The sequence below is a fragment of the Octodon degus genome, unplaced genomic scaffold, assembly GCF_000260255.1.
Source record: "Octodon degus isolate 3935 unplaced genomic scaffold, OctDeg1.0 scaffold00132, whole genome shotgun sequence".
NCBI classification, from domain to species: domain Eukaryota; kingdom Metazoa; phylum Chordata; class Mammalia; order Rodentia; family Octodontidae; genus Octodon; species Octodon degus.
The window spans coordinates 2,770,651-2,788,805 of NW_004524708.1; the positions used below are offsets into that span (position 1 = coordinate 2,770,651).

General features: G+C 38.3%; 1 protein-coding gene across 1 annotated transcript in view; it reads left to right on the forward strand.

Moving 5' to 3' along the window:
• The window catches only part of Nrg3 (neuregulin 3), a gene marked incomplete at its 5' end in the record, with an annotated part of 1,166,638 nt that overhangs the window by 1,027,480 nt on the left and 121,003 nt on the right, over positions 1-18,155 (forward strand). The gene's annotated exons all lie outside the window — the stretch shown is intronic.

Here is an 18,155-nt window from a genome sequence, read left to right on the forward strand (position 1 = left end):
CAGTCAGTCAGTCAGTCAGACAGACAATGAGATTTGCTAGAAGCCTATTGGAAATACTTGGAAAATATCTATGGCTTAAATGAAAGTACTATCAAATTATAGCTTGTAACCATGATTCTTTTTAAGAAAATATGAAACTGCACCTATAATAAGAAAGACAATAGATGGGGTTGTGCAAAAGATCTAATAATGTGTGCTTTGCCGTGTGAAAGGAGAAGTGGGGAAGGGCAGAAGGGAAGAACACAGTTCCCCTGATCAGACAGAATACAATATATTAATTTTTTTTCTCCTGGCTCCCATAAGAAGGATTTATTATCATTTATTGCCTTTTATTTCCATTCATTTTTATCATTGCCTGTGTGCATTCTTTTCATGCAGTTGGTACATGAACACAGCACATCTACATTTTTTTCATGCCCATTACCCCTTTTCTCCATCTCTTGACTCCTTTACCATATGAGAAAGATCTGTCTCCTTACTTCCTATTATCTTTTATTTAGCTCTTTATTTATATTTTTGGGTTTCTCGTGTAAGAGAAATCCTGTGATATCTACCTTGTATACCTGTGTTGTGCCTATGAGTTATAAATCAAGATGAAATAATTCTACTTGCTAAATAGATGTTATCATTTGGGTCTATTTGTCTCCCCAAAGCCTCATACAGTCACTGGGGTGGCTTCTAGAGTTCATGATCAACTCATGATCCAGTGCTGGGATTAAAGGTATGAGTATACACTTGCCCTGGGGAAGATAATCTGCACACAAATGCAAGGGAGGGAGAGATGCCTGCTAGCAGCCACAGTGGCTGCTCCCTCCCTTGCTTTTTGCTGTTTCCCAAAACCATGAACAACTGCTCTCTTCCATGTGCCACTCTGTCTATGAGCCAGCTGAGTATGAACTGAAACCTCCACTAACTGTGAACTAAAAGACTGAAGGTATCTACAAAATATTATGAGTAATCGATACAAATATTATAACAAAATGAGGCAAAGACTACTAAAAATAAAATAAATGAAGGAATGACTTAGTGAATGGGTTAATAGCCTCCTATTAATTGAATAAAATCAGTTTCCAAACTGTGGCACTACCATAATTTTTAATCACATTTACAAATTCAAAATTGCTATAATTTCTGATGAATGTTACCTCAAAAAGTGATGGATATGTTTTTTTTAAAAATATTGTGCTGAAGTGAACTCTAACAAACAAAGAGTACAGTCTTGGGAAACTGGTACAATGGGGCACTGAGAAAAGAGACTTTCTGGTTCTCATTTTCCAAAGACAAGGGACCAGACAGAAGTGTCATCCATGGACCATCCTCCCTTAATTTTGGGTGTTGGATATTTTGTCCCTGCAAAGAAAGAAGAGTAACTGAGACAATAGAGATTGCATTATCTTCCATAAAAATGTAGAATAGGTAACCCTGGTTTGAATACATGGGAAAGGTAGTACTGGATCAGGAAGTTAAAGCTGGTTTCTGAGGAACTAAGAATTAAACGATGGTAGGAGATTGTTATAGGAAGACTCGGGGGTCCACTGGGAAGATACTCAAGGCCTGCAGAAAGATGCTACTGTGAGGATGGGACCTTTGAGGGGAAGTGCACCTGGAACCATAGACACAGAGGATTAGGGAAAGGAGTGGTCCACACACTTTCGATGATTTCCTATAAGAAAACTAGACAGCTACTTTCTGCACCAGAAATACTGGTATAATACAGTGTTTTTTTTTCTCCACATGATGATGATGATGATGATGATGATGATGATGATGATGATGATGATGATGATGATGATGATGGACAGACAGACAGACAGGCAGACAGACAGATGGAAAGATAGATCGACCTCAAAGTCAACCAGCATTAACAATCGAAAAGCCTAACCTGAAGCTACTGTGGCCAGCCACTAATTATCATCCAAAACTAAAAAGCAGTTCCTAAAACAAAGTAAGAATAAAAAGTGAGGTGGTCTCATCCCACAATATTTCCTGGTGGCAGCAGGCAGAACTTAGGATTCAGCAAATGTGCTATTCATGGCCACAGCTCTGGAGCTCCTGCAGCCTCTCTCAAGTGGGATTTTCTCAGAGAGGCCTACTCCTTTTGTCCCAACCAAAGAGTACTATCAGCCCATTTATGTTTTCCTCTTGGATGACTTCTCTGTCCCAGATAAATGTCTTGAGCTGTTGGTCTAGGAGTTGCACCCCCTCCTTCCTGTATGGTCCATGGATGACATTTCTGTCTGGTCCCTTGTCTTTGGAAAATGAGAACCAGAAAGTCTCTTTTCTCAGTGCCCATGGTACCAGTTTCTCAAGATTGTACTCTTTGTTGGTTGGAGTTCACTTCAGCACAATATTTTTTAAAAACATGTGCATCACTTTTTGAGGTAGTATTTATCAGGAAGTTATAGCAATTTTGAATTTGTAAATGTGATTAAAAATTATGGTAGTGACACAGTTTGCAAACTGATTTTATTCAATTAATAGGAGGCTATTAACCTATTCACCTAGTCATTCCTTCATTTATTTTATTTTTAGTAGTCTTTTTGTCATAATATTTGTATCTATTAGCCATAATATTTTATAGATGCCTTCAATATTAAATGCAACTGTATTTTAAAAGTTAAAATTAAAGAAACATGAATAATTATTTTTAAATAATTTTATTGATAAACAAATAGCAATGAGACAGCTTCAAAACCGATCACTAGGATACTAGCAGTTTCAATAATTAATACATTGCTTATTGTTGTCTTAGTGGTTATTTATTGTACAAGATGCAGACATAATGTCCTGTACACAGACACTATTAGAACAAATCTCTCTATTCAGTGAATTAAGAGAATGCAGCTGTTTATCTATCCTATTTTGAATATACAGATACAAAGTGGTCTTTCATTTGTATCCCCCTTTTTATTTAGTTTTGTCAAAGAAGGGCATTCCATTGTCATTTAAATATTGTAGATGTGTGAATTCAGCAAAGTATTCCAATATAGTCCAGTAGTCTATAACAGTGGTGGGTTTTCCAGAAGATTGGCAATGTCAGAAGTTGTTGACGTGTTTACAGCTCAGTATATTAATACGGCCTTACTTTTTATACTTCATGTTTATACTTTTCTGCTGGATGGTTAAGACCAAGATAAAGTGTCCCAAATTTTCTGATCAAGGAGATTATGGGGCCACAGAGGAAAGTGATCGATGAAGTAGAGTGTGCATAAGGAGTGTCACATGGAGAGAAAACATTCTCTCAGGCTTTCACAGAGAGCAAACTGGTAAAGCAATGGTCATGACTCATCCACATAGCTGATACTGACAAACGTTCTGCAAACTACTGCGGTACAGGGTTTCAGGATAAATCCTGAGGGGATTTGCCTGACTTGTCAGATACAAAAGTTACAATTTTTGTTAAATGTGAATAATTATTGCAAAGATTGTTTAAACCATTAGGTGATATTGGAGGACATACCTTTAAATAGCATATTCAGAAATATTACAATTGCTATGCATATTCAATATTTTTTCTGATTAAAAATTCATACTAAATTATACACCAAATTCATGTAATACAGCTATGCATGTGTTGTATGTTACGGGTCGGTGCTGAAAGAAGCTACGAGAAGATCTGATGAATGTAGCTTCAGAGGTCTCACTGAGATTAGTCACTTTCCAAGTAAGCCCAGAGCCTCAGAAGCATCTCACATTTATTGAGGGGTAAAGGCAGACTAAGGAATGTGCATAATTACCTAAGTGAATACAGACTACTATCTCTATTGACTTCCACCATTTGCCTAACACTAGGTTCACACAAATGCTAACCTATAACATCCCAAGCAAGGGATCAAAGGACAGAGCACCTGAAGGAGAAGCTGTTATCTGTTGCTTTGGGTCCCAGCTTTCCAGGAATTTGCAAACAGACAGCAACCCTCCTGGGGCTCAGTCCAGTGTTTCCTACTCTCTTGGGACATTAGGCTTTTGTCTCAAAACTATGTCTCTACATGCAGGTATTGGAACTTTTCAAATAATATGGCTGTAGGCTTAGAGGGGTCCCAGAATGGAGACTTAAGTAAATGGCTTTCAGTTGTACTTTGATTTCGTGGTGTTATCTTGGAGAAAACCTCCCTGCATATTGTTTAATATTAAATGAGTTTCCACCAAGGGTGTCATGTTCTCAGAATCCTCCACTTGATGGTGACAGGTGAAGTTTGGAGGTGTTCAGAAAGAGGAAGAGAGAGGATGCCCCACTAGCCAGGGAGCTTTCTCCAGAGCCCTGCCTTCCTGCAGGAAGCGTGGACTGCACTGTGTGACTACTGGGGACAGGGGAGAAGCAGGCCTCCCAGGACACTGAGCCATGTATGGATATAGTACAAATTCCAACTGAGCAGGACAGGGGAACAAAGACACAGGACTCATCAGCCCTGGCATCCACCCTTTTCCACCTAAGACTCTAGGAATCTGTGACTGTGACCTTAGGTTGTTCACAGAGGCTTATTTTATTTGATTGTTAATTAGGGCCACAATCACTAGTTTACTGGGTAAGTTTTTAAATTATATGAAATGATGTGTATAGAAGTTCCCAGTGGGAAGCCATTGAAAAGTAAGAAAGTTGATAAAATGTGAGAAGAAACTGGGTGATTTATTGTGAGTTTTAAAAGTAGGGAATCCTAGTGTAATCACCTATACAGATCTACAATCCTTATTACACTGCTAGGAAGCACTGTTTGAATGAAGTGTTTTCTTATACAATGATGGATCATATTAATTTAGTCAGAGACAATGTAACCAGAGTTAATTCTGATTGCTTTAAAACATCTTTCCTTAAAAACTTGATATGCTGTTTAGGAGATTTATCTTTATGCATGTGCCTGCTCCTAGAAATTAGTCACTTGTGATCCTTGTGTGGAATGCTGCTTCTGTAGTCACTTTTTGTAGCTGCTATGTAGCTACTATAGTTTGCACTATATCGGTACGTGGCTCAGTGTCCTGGAAGGCCTGCTTTTCTCTTGTCAAAACAAATGAACATTCCCATTTAGAAGAAAAGAGTGTAGAATAGAGATGTTTGTGTTGAACTGGAGTCAGCAATAGGGCTTTTGGAAAGAAAAATAGAGGTCATGCTCTGTAACAAGGGCCAGGGAAAGGCTGTGCTCTTCTGGAGAAGTGGTTCTACCCTGTCTGTGATTGATGGCCTGTCTAGTGGGATGCTGGCCACAATGATGGTGTCATGACCCACTCTCAACACTTGAGAAAGTTGCCACCCCCATGTGAAGGGGAACTGGGCGCCTGGGATTGCAGGGCTGAAGTAGTCACAGATGGCTTTCAGACTTGGGCCAATGATGCTGAAGGATTTTCTGTAAAATTCCTGTTCATCTTATTTTAGCTTGTTTTACAGGTAAAGAAGTGATATTAGAAAGAGAATAAGAAATTAGCAGAAATCCCTTTGGAGGTAGTAGGAGAGATATTAGTTTCTTTTTATTAATATGATTTTTACTGTCTACAGTTTACTTGTAAGTGTGTATAAATTCTAAAATGAAATATATATGGGGTGGTATAAATAAAATCACATGCTTAATGAGGGACCATAATTTAGTAAAGAAAGCATAGCATAGGATTTAGAGGCAGACACGTATTCATATTGTAACTTGGACTAAGTAGTTGAAGGATGGTACACAGGGCCCTTCAGGACAGGTGTTATGGTCTGAAGTCCACAGGCAGAGGAGGGCTTTCTCAGCCCACCACCAGTGTGCTGGCACCCTGGACAGCTCCAAGTCCTCCCAACCTCCCACCCTGGGATCTGAGCTGGGAGACTTAGGTCTGGTGGGTACTCTGTGCTCTTGTGCCATGTTCTCTTAGTGACAACCTGCTGTCGCTTTTCTATAATTTGAAGGTATAAACTCTGGCAGGGTCTGGAGAATCCTTGATTTTGAAAGGTGTCTATTCCATGGATCCCAAACAAATATTGTGGTCAGACTGAGGCAAGTCTGGCCATGACCACCCTAGTCCTTACTTTTCTACTCGTCAGAAACAGTAGTCCACCTCACTCTTTCTTCATCTGTCTGTATTGCATGACAATATTCTAACATATAAAAAGTCTTGTCACTGCTTCTGATCTTTTCTGGGACTAGCAGAATACACAAACCCACATGAAGCAATTACCTATCCTTCTGGTGATTCTCCAATTTACTAGGACATGATGAACTCCATCTCTGGAGGTCACTATTCAACACCCTACAAACCATCTTCACTAATCAAGTTCTTTCTTATCTAGCTAGACGGACTACCTCCTTCTAGCATGTCACCAGGGAAAAGTTATTTGACAGGAAACTGGGGGTGGGATCGTCAGAGTGAGAGACAGATTTCAGTTCCATTATTCATATAAACCATTCATAACTGACATGTTTTATAATTGAATGGGTGGTTTCCTCCAAGCTTCTGTGACACATATTTCTCAGAGCAAGTTCAATAGATCAGTAGTCCCACAGGGGCTCACAGCCCACAGCTGTTGCCATAAGCTTGGAAAGACTGACTGCAGAGCCTCTTGAGAGCAGTCTCCACTACACACTTTGGAGGAGTGGAGGAGGCATTAGACTTGAATCGTGGATTCTAACTTTCAAAAATATACATCGTTATTTTTACATGGTGTATGCTTCATGTCCCATGAGACAGTTGTTTAAATGATTCCATTTGGTACTATTCTATGACTGTATTGTCTTGCAAAGTTAATTTAAACACAGGGTAGACGTTGAAGTGCATGTCCTATGTCACACTACTGCAAACTCCTCATGGTAGGTTGGAAGATAGAACCACTAAGGTCTGAGGTTGGAAGTAATCCAAGCATTATTCTCTTACTCTTCCTTAGCCTGCCTGGGGTGGGTTACTTAGGGTAATATGCCTATAAACAAGGAGTCTTGAACCACTAAGTTTTTATATTATACACACTCTATGTTAAAAAAATATGTGAACACTAAACTACAGTTGGATGAGGAGTAAGTTCAAGGCTTCTGGGGTGGGACAACACACTGGCCATAGTTAACAATTGTTTGCACTTGATAATCTCCAACACAATAGATTTTAATCATTCTAGACCTGCCCAAGCCCAGGCCCTGCAAGTGTGTGGGAGAGCTTCTATACTCCCTTGCGTCTGCTGGACTCCGATGAACCAAGCCCTGGCCCACCACGTGAGTGAGACCTTTTGCCGCACTCTTGGGACCCCTGCAGACCCACCCAAGCCCAGGCCTGGTGAGTGTGTGGGAGAACTTTGTGCTTTCCTGCACACGCTGGACACCTCCAGACCCAACCCAGGCCTGGCATACATGCCTGGGGTGAAACTCTGCAGCTGAAGTCCCTGCAGAAAGACTAGGGGCCAAAAACCACACAGCTAATCCAGAAGTAGAAAATCTTGCCAGAGGGGCACAATAGGTTCACCTCCAAGGGCTGCAGCAAGAAAGTGCTGAGCACAGTAGCCAGACCCAAGCCAGGGAAAGCTGGATGAACTCAAACTTAGTAGATATGTAACCGAATTTTAGTAGATGCTAAGGTTGTAATTCTACCAAAGTTCTACCCAAAGATCAGAGGACAGTGCTATACAAAATGGCAAAAAGATGGAGCAAAATACAATCTTAGACCCTGAGCCTACCCAGAACAAGTGCAGAGGACACTAGCACAGCAGAAATGTCTGAATTTATAGCATCTGAAGTAAAGAAACAACACCAGAAAGGTATAGAGGAACTCAGATCAGAATTAATCTCAAAAAAAAACCTCTCTGCATTAATACCATCTGAAGAATCAAATACAGAAGCATATAGAGGAAATCAGATCAGAAATAATCTCTGAAGTAAGAGAATTAATAATTGCTTCTCAAGAAGACACTGGTAAAAAAAAAATAGAGATTGGAAAAGTGGCAGATTCCTTTAATGAGCAATACAGGAAAGAAATAGATCACATGAAGCATAGCCAAAGAGATAGAGGAAATTAAAATTTCAATCACAAGCTCGCAAAAACGTTTGAGTGAAAGTGAAGATAGTTTCAGATCTTGAAGATGCTGTTGCTGCTAGTAAAAAGGTATGAAAAGATGTCTTAAAACAACTAGGATTCAGGAAAAAATAATTCATCACTTGCAAGATGATGCAAACATGAATAACATGAGACTAATAGACATCAATGAGAAAGAAGGAGTCAATACAAATGATATAAAAAGAATATTGGGGAGCATGCTCATTAGATTAGCTGTTGAAACGATTGCTTAAACAAAGCAGTCAGGCTCAGGATGCTGTGCTTCAAACCCCAGATGCTCAAGCCTTGCCAGACTTGCCCTGAAGGCATCCTGAGACAGAAAAAAAAAAAAAAATCCTTGGGGCCAGGCAGATGGTTCATTGGAATAAACACTTTCCTGGCAAGTGCAAGGGTCTGAGTTCAATTCCTGGTTCCACCAAAATAGAAATAGATAAAAATAAAAAAAAAGAATATGGGCAGAGTTAATAACAGAAAATTTCCCAAATATGAGGAAACAATCTGAAATTCAGGAAACTGAAGCATACAGAACTCCAAATAACTTCAACCCAATTAAAACCACACAGAGACATATAATAGTCAAGATCCCAGAAATCCAGCACAAGAACAATATACTGAAAGCCACTAGAGAAAAGAAGCAGATCACATTGAAGGAAAAATCCATCAGAATAACAGCATACTTCTCTTCACAACCATGAAGGCAAGAAGAGCACGGAACAGAGTACTACAAGACAACTATGAAAAGAAATTCCAGCTCAGAATACTAATACCCTGTAAATCTCCTTCAAGTTTGGTGGAGAAGTGAAAAACTTTCATGGCAAAGAACAACTAAAGAATTTCATGATGACAAAGCCAACCCCACACAGATTACTAAAAGATGTTCTAGAGAGGGACCAAAATGATCAAAACTCCATGAACAAGAACAGAGGGAAAACATTAAATAGGGCAAACAATTAAACACAGGACAAAAGGAGTAAATAACAGCAGGTAAATAACATGTTGACTGTAAATAAATACATCTCAATTATAACCATCAATGTATTAGTTTTATTTATTTATTTATTTATTTATTTTGTTTTTTTGGCAGGACTGGGGATTGAACTCAGGACCTTGTCCTTTCCAGGCAAGCACTTATTCTACTGAGCTATCTCCCCAGCCCCGATGTAAATGAACTCAAATCACCAATTAAAAGAAATAGACTAGCACAGTGGCTTAGGAAACAAAATCCAACAATATGCTGTATACAAGAAACACACTTAACTCATGAAAAAATTCATATACTGAAAATCAAAGGATGGAAAACAATAGTACAAGCCCCAGCACCTCAGAAAAAAGCAGAGGTAACAAACCTGTTCTCAGATGGTCTTAACTTCAAACCAAGAATGATCAAATGAAATACATGAGGCCACTATATACTGGTGAGGGTAAAAGTTCAAGAGGAAGAGGTAACACACATAAATGTATACACACCAAACACGGGAGCACCCAACTATTTAAGACAAATCTTAATGGACATGAAAAATCTAATATCCCATACTACAATCTTATCAGGAGAACTTAATACTACTTTATCCCAAAAAAATTGGCCAAGCATACAAAAAATTAGCAAAGAAGTAGCAGAATTGAACCAGAGCTTGGAACAAATGGACTTAGTGGACATATACAGAGTATTCCACCCAACAACAGCTGAATATATTTTTTCAGCTGCACATGAGTCATTTTGTAAAATAAACCACATACTTGTCTATAGGTTATGCTTAAGTATATGCAATAAAATAGAAATTATCCTATATATATATTATCTGAACGCAGTACAACTGTGAAACTGGAGATAAACGAGACAAGAAAACAAAACAAAAAAAAAACCACTAAATACATGGAATTTAAGCAACATTCTACTTAGCAACCAATGAGTCACAGATGAAATTAAACAAGAAATGGAACAATATCTACAATTCAATAAAAATTCAACCACAACTTATCGGAATTTATGGGATGTGATGAAAGTAGTTCTCAGAGGGAAATTTATAGCTGTGAACTCACATATTAGAAAAACACAACGGGAACACATAAATACTCTTATGTTGCACCTCCAACATCTAGAAAAGGAAGAGCAAACCAAACCCAGAGCCCAAAGACTGGAAGAAATCATGCAAATTGAGCAGAAATTAATTCAATTGAGATGAAGAAAACAATTCAAATAATTAAAAAAACAAAAAGCTGGTTATTTGAAAGATTAAATAAAATTGATAGGTACCTGGCTAACCTCATCAAAAAGAGGAAAGAGAAAATTCAAATACAAGCAAGAAGGAATGAAAAGGGTGTAACTACCACAGACCCAGTGGAAATTCAGAAGACTGTCAACAGCTACTTTCAGAAACTTTACTCTCATACTATAGAAGACACAGAAGAAATGGACAGATTCCTAGAAAGGTACAAATTACCAAAAACTGAATCAAGAAGATACAATAACTTTCATGAACCCAGTAGTAGCCAATGAAATATGAAATACAATAAAAAACCTACCGACAAAGAAAAGGTCAGGTTCTGATGGATTCACAGCTGAATTTGACAAGAAATTTATGCAAGACATAATCCAGGTACTCCTCAAACTCTTCAATGAAATTGAAAAGGAAGCAATCTTCCAAAATCATTCCTGGAGGTAAGGATTATACTGAATCCAAAACCAGGGAAAGATGCAACTAAAAAACAGAACTACAGGTCAATATCCCTCATGAACATAGATGCAAAAATCTTCAATAAAATCCTAGCAAATAGAACACAGCAATTCATCAAGAAGATTATACACCAAGATCAGGTAGGATTCATCCCAGGGATGCAAGGATGGTTCAATATACACAAATCTATAAATGAAATACACTATATCAACAGAGCCAAATCTCAAAACCACCATTGTGATCATCTCAATTGATGCAGAAAAGGCTTCTGATAAACTCCAACACTCATTTATGTTCAAAGTCCTACAGAAAATTAGACTAGATTGCCTGTACTTCAATCTGATAAAAGCCATTTGTGACAACCAATGGCTAATATAATGGCTAACATAATTCTAAATGGGGAAAAGCTGAAATCTTTTATTCTCAGATCTGGTACAAGACAAGAATGTCCTCTATCACGCCTCCTATTCAATATATTTCTGGAATCATTAACTAGAGCCATTAGACAAGAGAAAGAAATAAAAGGAATAAGAATGGGTAAAGATGAAGTTAAATTATCATTATTTACAGATGACATGATTCTTTTACTTGGAAGATTGAAAAAACTCCACCAAGAATCTATTACAATTGATACAGAAATTCAGTAGCATAGCAGGATACAAAGTCAATACCCAAAAGTCAATAGTATTCCTCTACACAGATAACAAACACACTGAGAGGAAAATTAGAGAAACAATAGCTTTTACAATAGCACTGAGGAAAATGAAATACTTTGGCATTAATCTAACTAAAGAAGTCAAAGATCTTTTCAAGGAAAGTTACAGTACTCTGAAAATAGAGATTGCAGAGGATTTCAGAAAATGTAAGGATATTCCCTGCTCCTGGATAGGAAGATTTTAATCATTCTTAACACAATTAAAAGGAAATGTATAAAGGATGTATATGCCAATGACACAAACATTCCAGTGTCTGAATTTTTGAAGGCACTATGTGGGACACCATTAATATACATAACTTTTGTCAGTAAAAGGAAAAATATGAACCTTGAATTTTTGGAGTTTTCTAGAAGTTTTGACTTAATTCAAAATTCACTTTATTTTTCTAGTTATTTATTTACTAACTTTAAGACTATTTCAGTTTTTCAACAGAAGTACCAGAATTCGTCGAGTATAGTGCTGAGTGTAAGATTATTTGGTTTAATATTTGTCAGGTTTTCAAGCACATTTTATCATTGATTGTGTATATAAATAACTAGGTCAGCCTCCTTATGAAGAAATTTCCCTGGCAACCAATGAAGATATATTAAGGAGTTGCCAAGTTGGTTCCTTGGAGACAGGAAGTAGTGGTCTTCCTTTGCATCCTCCCTCCCTCTTTTCCTACCTCTCTCCCTCCAACCAGATCCCACTTAGCATCTTATCAGCAAACTAAGGGAAAGCTAGAAATTGTGCTTCAGCAGGGCATGAGCATACTTGACAACAACTTATGCTCTTAAGTGTATTAAATAATTCCTCCCCACAGAGCTCATTACCTGGCAACTTTGCAAAAATAGCTACTTGTCCACAAGAAAGGTGCATGTGAACTCAAAGGCCCATGGTGATCAGAGTTAGTCATCTTTGGCTCAGTTATCTTCCACCATGTCTGGTCCTGTGGCTTAGGCTAAGTTAGTTTGCTTCTATTCCTAACCTCTACAACGGGCATAATGATAATGTCATAAATTGCCATGTATGAATACTTAGAGTACTTTCTAGTATATACTAAGTGTTAAACACTGGCACATAATCGCAGGTTGTGAGTACCCTAAAGTAAAGTTTATTGAAGTGTTACAAGTTATGCATTCTGAGACATGCTAGAGAGAGAAATCAAAGGCTCTTTGCTTTACACTCTGCTTCCTCTTCCACGCCAGTATTTATACTTCTCCGCACATAGATTTTTAAGGGAAGGAATAACTGAGCTATTAATTGATTACTTTGTATTTCATTTCTCTTGATTTTTTTCTACAGACCTGAATATTGTTAGGCAGGATGTTTACTCTGAGTAATAGCCAGGGAAGGATTATAAGGAATAGTGTGCTTTTTGTTCTTTGTCTTCCTCATATAACAAAATTAATTGCTTTTCTGTCATCTACCCTTCATGGATTTTCATTGTTCTTTCTGTAAAAAGCAAACCCTCAGTGTCTTCAAATCTTCAATAGTGATTGCAGTATTTAGCAATTTAATGAAATAGTAAAATTGTGTGTGAGTGTGTGTGGGCTTGTGTGTACCGGATGGTGCATGAAAGAGGGGCAGGGATGAGAAATGTTCTAAACATGAGCTTTTATTTCTATGCTCAGTTTCCATAAAGATACCATTATACAAATTAGTAAGTAATTTCCCATTAATTTCCAAGACTATAAATGCCACCTTGCTGGAGAATATGAAAATTATAGTTCCTGTAACTAGATATAACTGATATTAGGAAAAGATAGATTTTTTTTTTATTTCATGATTTCTACTTTTACCTTTCATTGTTTGAGTGATTATTATTTCCTTTTTCTCTGATATTTCTCATGAATTCACTGGGGTTATGCTAGTGGACGGGGTTGTAGGAGGTCTCCACAGAGGTGGTATACACTCTCAAAGAAATAGAGTACAAAAATGGTAGCACACACACTCAAAGGAAGTGATGGACACAGAAAAAGAGAGATAGGATAATCTGGGGCTGGGTATATTTATTGGAAAGTAGTGAATGGAAATCTGTGGAACTTGGGGTTCAGAGGGAAAAGATTCACCTTACGTGCAGAAGACTCAAAGGTGACAATTATTTTTCTAGGAAGAGTAATGGCCCTTTCAAAGGTGACAGCCATTGTGGCTGGCCAGAACTGCAGCCCGTCCCTAGGCAAAGGCCTATTTTGCAGGTGAATGACAGTCCATTCACAAGGGAAAGAGGCCCAGCTACAGGTAAAGGGGATGGCCAAAGTTTATCTGTAGATATAAGGGAATTGCCCAGGTTTCCTGTGTTTGGGGGGAAAAAGACAGTTAAACTAGGCTCGTATCCTGAAGCTGCAGTTTTTATTTTTAAAATGAGGACGAGCTTCCTTGTCACCTGTTTACCTCCCTGTGCAGCTTTTACCTTACTTCCGTGGTAGAGTACGCAGACTGACCTCTAGTAGTTCACACATGCTGCTCACTACATAGAACGACCTCCAGCTTCGTCGCCATAGGTGATGGGGCTCAGGGGGGAGCGTGGCAGAGAAGCTGAGGTGGCGTGTGATGGGAAGGGAGAGAAAGCAGCACCACTTAATGAAGTTTAATTAGGAGATGGAATGCCCAGAATAAGTTGCTAGTACTGGTAGAAAAAAAAAAAAAAAACTGGCAGGAGAGCTGAATGTGTTGGATTTAGAATTTAAACTTCCCATTGAGTCTTTCAGAGCGTGAATGTCAGAGTGATTGACACGTGTGTCTACTATGCATGTCTTTTTCCATAATTTGCATTTGGCCATATGAGATATAGTTCATATGCATGAACCTGTAATGAGCTCCAAGTGAAGCAAGATTATCATATGTCATGCTACTGTGGCTCGACACACATGCATCTTATTTCTGTCTGTGCATAGCAGGCCTCAGTGACATAGGAAAAATATAACACCCAACCTCCTAGACGTCAGATGTATGGAGTTTGTGTCCTCCAAATATGAAAGAGTAAATTCCAAGGGACTACAAATGTAAAGAGCAGGAACATTTTATTAAGACATAGATCTTGAGAAGCATAAAGTGGCCTGAAAGTGGGTTACCAGGGAGCCCCTAATGCATGCAGCAATCACGGTGTGGGCACAACATAGGTCAAACTGCCATAAGCCTATAGGATTACATGATAGTCACTTAGCTAATATGGATCCAATAAGGAGTCAAGTCAGTAGCAAGGTTGCGTGGACAGGACAAAGGCATTGTTGGGAAGGGAAGGGTCCAGGTGCAATCGGCACAGGTGACTCATGCCCATCTGGATTTACTGGACCTGGTGGTAATAATTACAGTATATTCCCAAGTTACTGTTTATATCTTAGGGAGGCAGGTAGGCAAGATAGAGTACATCTCTATCTTGAGGCCTGGTCATCTTCAGGTGCACCTCCAGCCACAATTCTGCTGTCTTTATTTTTCTGCTGACCTCCTTGAGAGCCCAGTCCTCTCTGACTGTGTATTAATTCTCATCTGACTTAGCTGTCTATAATATTAGGACAAAAGGGGTCTGTCCTAGAGCATGGCCTGTGTTCATGTGAGTGGACAGAAGTCCTCCTGAAGCCATAATTGTACTATCTATGTCATATGTAGAAGCAGAAGAAAGCAAAGGTTATGGATGCATGAAAGAGTGGCTGTGACTTAAACCCACCAGAAAAGCAGACCACAGACAGGTAGTTCTGATCCAGAAAGTTCTTCAACCAGGCTGAGGCTGGACGCTTTTGGGCCACCTTGGCCTGACCCTGTTCCTCCTTGCTCCACCACTGGAAGTCCTCCACTCCCAGCTCCTATCCCTGTTCTCCCTTATCTTCTTTGTTCATGTTTGCCACTAGTTTTATTCTTTTAAAAAGTTGTCCCTGCTTTTTTCTTTTCCCTTACCATTAGCCTCATGATAATTAATCTCTTCCAAATCCTTATTTTAAATACAATTCTAGCATGTCTTCAGTGTTTTAGGAACACACTGTCATGAGGTTTCCAATCTGCAGGGAGCACAGAGGTGATCCTTCCACTTCTCTGCAAGCCCTAGTCTTTCGTATGGCATGTCCCTTCCCTGCCAGGAGTCTGCTGAGAGGTCCCTGGCCTCTCCAGCCAAAGCATATTTTCTGCCTTCCTGTTACTGCACTTATTGTAAAGAATGACCAGGGCTTTTTCTCAGTGGTTTCCTACTGATTTCTGAACTCATGAAAATAAGAAACCTGCCTTATCCTGAAAATGTTCCAGATATCTATCATAATGCCCAACAGTACACAGCAAGCAGCCAAAAGTTGCTATGCCAGGAAATGGATGCAGCTACTTTATAGAAACATTATAACAATCTTTGTTTATAAAAGTGTACAGTCATCAATTAAAACAAATCCTGGACCGGCCAAATAGCTCAGTGGATTAAAGCACCTGTGAGCAGGCTCAGGGGAAGTGGGTTAGATTCCCAGGTCTGCCTGGCCAACCCTGACCCCGGTGTGTGCTGAGATGGCAACTGAGACTGGAAATGGTGGCACATGCCTGTAATCCCAGCTCTTGGGAGGCTGTAAGCAGGTGGATCACTATGAGTTCGATCTAGTAGTGAGACCATGAGACCCTGTAGACCCTTCCCTAAAAATATATTTTAAAAAACCTCAAAAAAAAAAAAAAACAGTTCCTAAACAATGTGAAATGATATATTGATTTGATAGTGACAGAAAGTACCAAGGGCTGTGAGGAAGAACATCAGGGTTCTAAAAATAAAGGGCTGGGGAGATGGCTCAGTGGAATAAGTGCTTCCCTGGCAAGTGCAAGGGCCTGAGTTCAATCCCCCGTTCTGCCAAAATAAATAAATAAATAAATAAATAAATAAATAAATAAATAAATAAATAAAACAGAGTTTCTGATTGAGGCAGATAAAAAGATTTGGAAGTACAACTGACAAAGGTTCTACAATCTGAGGTACAGGATCTCAGGATAAATCCTGAGGGGATTTCACTGACCTTATCAGAGCCAAAAGCTACGTCCTGCTTTACTTAGGTCTTAACCATCCAGAAGAAAAGTATAAAAATGAAAAATAAGAAATAAAGCCATGCTGTTATGTTGAGCTGTAGGGGACTCAGGTCAACAATTACTGACATTGCGAGTTAAACAGAAGACCCAATGCTATCATGGGCTACTGGACTCTTTTAGACTATTTTGCTGAGTTTACACACCTATAATATTCAATAACGGAACTTAGAAAAAATGGGGCATACAGATGAATGTCCATTTTGTATCTGTGTATTCAAAGAGGTTGGGATAGATATATAGTTGCATTCTCTTAATGAATAGAATGATTTGTTCTAATGGTGTTTGTAAATAGGATCTCAAGTCCGCATCTTGTACAGCAATTAACCACTAAGAAGAATGTATGCAGTGTGTTAATTATTGAAACTGTCCTAGAGATTTGATTTGAAACTGTCCCATTGCTATTTGTTTATCAATAAAATTATGAAAAAATAAATAAATAAACAAATAAATAAAACAAAGCAAAGCAAAACCTGAAAAAAAAAAGATTTGGAAGTACAATAGTAGTGACTCTATGACCTTGTAAATGAATTATGATAACTGAATTATATACTTAAAATGGCAAAATGATTAATTTTATTTATAGCTTAGGACAAAAAAATTTAAAACTGAAATATTTATAAACAAAAAGTATTGCAATATTCATGGTAAGTAAATGTATGCTATATAAAAGGAAATGCTTGTTTGCTAAACAATTAAGAGGATGTTTAGCGATTAATCTTAGCAAGATTAATCTTAGTAATGAACAGGGCTAGAGATATACTCTGATTCTCCATTTATTTTCATTTCAGACAAATATTACTGCAACAGAAAACACTATTAAATCATATGATGAATAATTTAAAAGTGATGGCTACATAACTAAAGGATTAAAAGAAAGAAAACACCATTGAAATAAGCAACCTGTAGGGCTGAAGACCTGGAAGGTGGCCCAGGAAAACTCCTGGCACTGCTGTTCACAGGCAGACATAGTTCTCCAGGGTGGTTGGCTTCCTGCAAGCACTCAGCACAGGCTGAACCAGCACACATCTCCATTTGTGTCTAAAAAGGTGGATGTCAAGTCAGATAGTTGTGGGGCTCGTGGGCACCAACTTGTGCCCCAGGTCTACCTGACATTCTATGACCTACACAAGATTTTTGGTCTTGCCAATACATACAACTTTCATGGAACAGATGAAATGAAAAGCATGTTTAGCATCATTGTTTTTTTTGTAAACACAAAGATCAACTGCTTAGGTCTTGTCCTAACCTCATGAGTGCTGACTCTTGTTAACACAGAGTTCTGAATAAGCTTGCGTTGAATAAGTAGCTTATCTACATAGAAAGCGATACATTCTGGAAATAACTTTGTATCCACATTTCTGTCTGTTCCTGTATTTCTATTTTTCTCTTTTGGTGTAAATTTGTATTTAGCATATTTCACAATATATACTTAATTATTCCATCTAAAATTCCAAGCTTTGGTTCAGAGGTTTTGGGGAAATAATGGTCCATTGACAGCACTGTTAATGTTTGAGAAGTTTAAGTTATATTTCTCAATCAAACATGGATAAAATTGAGATGTGTTCCTTGTCTTGGGAGGTCAGTTTTATTGACACTGATTTCCTTGTATAGATTGATTGCCTGCCTTCCTGCTTGTGTACTTGCTTTCCTTTTCTTTCTTTCTTTCTTTCTTTCTTTCTTTCTTTCTTTCTTTCTTTCTTTCTTTCTTTCTTTCTTTCTTTCTTTCCTTCCTTCCTTC